The sequence below is a fragment of the Sorex fumeus genome, unplaced genomic scaffold, assembly GCF_029834395.1.
Source record: "Sorex fumeus unplaced genomic scaffold, SorFum_2.1 ptg000098l, whole genome shotgun sequence".
Classification (NCBI taxonomy): Eukaryota; Metazoa; Chordata; class Mammalia; order Eulipotyphla; family Soricidae; genus Sorex; species Sorex fumeus.
This window is the reverse complement of record NW_026606155.1, coordinates 1018585-1022423: the sequence shown is the minus strand read 5'-3', so window position 1 is coordinate 1022423 and position 3839 is coordinate 1018585. Positions and strand designations below refer to the sequence as shown.

Here is a 3839-nt window from a genome sequence, read left to right as displayed (position 1 = left end):
GACTGAGCTTGGATTCAGTTGTGCTCTCACAGGAAAGTGCTCACAGGTTGAACTAGGAGGTCTCAGGCTCAAATCTGAACATAGGAAATAGAACACCAGAAATATAATGTAGAATTTTTCCAGGTGAACCCAAATCTGGACTGAGAACATTGAATCTCACAATCAGTGAGGGCTGATTCCTCTCAACCCTATCCTGACTGGAAGTACCAGCAGCTCCTCCCCACATCCAACATCCTCTGACATATAAACAGCCCAGTTCTACACTGATCCTCATCAAGCCACCAACCCACTAACTCCAGTTGCACAGCTCCTGGAGTTCATGGCCTCCAAATTTCGTAGTCCTGTATCAACTATCTTTTCAGATCATGATACACTAAAAATAGAAGTTAATGACATACAGTAGCAGAGAATCAAATCAAACACCTAAAATTAAATAGCTCACTATAATCAATCAGTGGGTTAGAAAAGAAATCAAAGATGAATTCAGATTTCTAGAAATAAACGAGAAAGAGGTCACGAGTTACTAGAACTTGTGGGAGACAACTAACGCAGTGTAAAAGGGGAAATTTACAGTTCTGCAAGATTTCATCAGGAAGGAAGAAATGACCCACATAAACACTTGTCTACACAGCTTAAGATCTTAGAAAAAGACCAACACAAGGAGCCAAACTGAACACGAAGATTTGAAATACCTGAACAGATCTATCAATAACAAGTAAATAAAAACCAAAAGCCCAGATCCAGATGAATTCACTAGTGTATACTTCCAAACCTTTAAAGAGGAAAGACTGCCAATAGCTTTCAAACTTTCCCAGAAAATTAAAGAAACAGAAACAACTTTCAAACTGTTTCTAGGAACAAATATCACCCTGATCTCAATAGCAGACAGAGGCACCTCAACCAAGAGAATTCCAGGCTGATGTCCTTCATGACCAAAGATGAAAAGATACTCAACAAAATACTAGCAAGTAGAATCCAGTAATTCATCCAAACGTTCATACACCATGAACAACTAGCATTTATCCCAAGAATTCAAGGACTGTTTGACATTCACAACTTGGTCAACATAATATAACTATAAATACAAGAGAAAATATAGAACAGGATTATATCAACTGTAGGCCCGAGTGGTTGCTGTCAAAATGGGAAAGTTTATGAAACCCAAGAAGGTGGTGCTGGTCCTGGCCGGCCCCTCTCAGGATGCAAAGCAGTCATCATGAAAACATTGATGACGGCACCTCAGACTGCCCCTACAGCCATGACCTGGTGGCTGGGATTGACCGCTACCCCCGCAAAGTGCAGTTGCCATGGGCAAGAAGAAAATCGCCAAAAGGTCCAAGATCAAGTTTTTCATGAAAGTTTATAACTATAATCACCTCATGCCCACAAAGTACTCCATGGACATCCCCTTGGCAAAACCATCCGCAACAAGGATATCTTCAGAGACTCAGCTCTTAAACGGAAAGCCCGGAGATAGGCCAAGGTCAAGTTCGAGGAGAGATATAAGACCGGCAAGAACAAATGGTTCTTCCAGAAGCTGCGGTTTTAAATGTTGTTTCAATAATTAAAAAATCAAACTAAAAAAACAGGATTATATCAAATGATGCAGAAAAAGCATTTGATAAGATCCAGCACCCATTCTTGCTTAAAACGCTCAACAAAATTGGAGATGAAGGTACTTTCCTCAGTATGATCAAAGCCATCCAACACAAGTCCACAGTATTATTCTTTAATAGAGAAAAATTAAAAGCCTTCACTATAAGATCAGGAACAGTACAAGGCTTTCCGCTCTCACCATATCTATTCAATATAGTACAGGAAGTACTTGCCATAGCAAGTATGAAAGAAAAAGATATTAAGGGAATCCAGATAGGAAAGGAAGACGTCAAGTGCTCATTCTTTGCAGATAACATGATACTATGCTTAGAGAATCCTAAAGAATCTGCCGGGAAGTTCCAAGCAACAATAGATTTGTATAGTAGAGTGGCATGTTACAAAGTCAATACCCAAAAGTCTATGGCTTTCCTATATACAAAAAAAGAGAGAATAAAGTTATATAAAAATTCTTTCCAAAACTATGCCTCCGAAAATCAAGTACCACAGAATCACCTTACCTAAGGAGATAAAGGACCTGTAAAAAAAAAAATCCCTATAAAATGTGCTATTTCAAGAAGTAAAAGAGGACTTGAGAAAACGGAGACACATCCTCTGCTTATGGATTAGGAGGATTAACACTGTCAAAATGGCAATACTCGAAAAGCATTATACACATTCGATGCAGTACCTATAAGGATACCCATGACAGTTTTCAAAGAAGTAGACAGAACACTCCTGAAATTTATATGGAACAAAAAACCTCCACAAATAGCTAAAGTGATCCTTGGGAAATAGGAGATGGGATGCATCACCTTCCTCAACTTCAAACTGTACCAAACAGCACTAGTAATTAAAACTGCATGGTATTAGAATAAAGACAGGCCCACCAATGGAATAGACTTGAATAACCTGATACACACTTTTAAGAATAAGACCATTCAATCTTTGGTAAAAAAGCAAGTAATATGAAATGAAGCAAGGAAATACTCTTTAACAAGTGGTGCTGGGGAAACTGGACAGCTACTTGTCAACAAATAATCTCACATCTCAGAACTCAGAACTCATGACTTGTCCTGAAGCCATCAAAACAGATAGATAAAACTGGATTAGACCTCAACATCAGACCTGAATTCATGAGGTTCACAGTAGAAAATGAAGGCAAAACCCTTCATGACATTGAAGCTAAAGGCTTCTTCAAAGATGAAACTCCCTGACCAAAAAGATAAACAAATGGGACTTCATTAAACTAAGAAGCCTCTGCACCCCAAAAGAAAGGGAGACCAAGATAAAAAGACAGCCCAAGGAATGGGAAAAATTATTTATGCAATACTCATCTAATAAGGGGTTAATCGTAAAGATATATAAGGCTCTGGTAGAACTTTACAAGAAAAGACATCCAAACCTATCATAAAATGGGGAGCAGAAATGAATTGAAACTTCCTCAAAGAAGAAACTCATGTTCCTGCCATAGAGGAAGACAGTATGGGGTGGTGGCGGGAAGGGTCATTGGTATTGAGAAATGGTACACTGGTGAAGAGACAGGTGTTGGAGCATTGTATGACTGAAACCAAATCAAATTTCATAGTACTGACAGTCTAGTATGAGCACAGCAAATTTGATGGGAAATTTGTGTAGAAGCCCACGAAGGTCAATCGGTGAAAACAATAACACAAAAGGAACAACTAGCACCAACCAGATCAGTGAATTTTCTGATTATGACTTTAGTAAAAGCATTGTGACATAAAAATGATTTAAAATAATCTCTTATTGATCAATGTTTTGATAATTCCATTTGCCATTTTGTTGTTACAGGGAACATGGAGTAAATCGTGTCTGGTAAGGGGTAGGCTTGGAAGGTGGGTAGGAAACTGGAAAGATTGGTTAAGAGTTCAAAATGGTGGTGGGACTAAGGTTGGAACATTGAATACCTAGTACAATTGTATTATGAACAACTTTGTAAATCACGGTGCTATAATAAAAGTAATAAGAAAAATACTCATAATTTATATTTATTTCTATAAATCAAATAATTTTTTTAAAATAAAAATTATGTAAGAAGTGTAATCACTCTTAAATTGGTTGCTTCGAGTTTGTAGGATGATGGAAAATCTCTATTGCTGCTCTTGTGTTTGATATGTATTTTTAAAAATGTCTTCAAATAAAAATTATTGGGATCGTTGTAATGACTAATTATTGAGTATAAGTATAACAAAAGGGGATTGGCAAACTTCTTTTGCAAAGGA

The 3839-nt window shown here is 37.5% G+C and overlaps 1 pseudogene; it reads left to right on the top strand.

The window, feature by feature from the left end:
- Positions 1 to 1142: 1142 nt before the first annotated feature.
- LOC130041938 (60S ribosomal protein L27-like) lies at positions 1143 to 1549 on the top strand (annotated as a pseudogene).
- The last annotated feature ends 2290 nt before the right edge of the window (positions 1550 to 3839 follow it).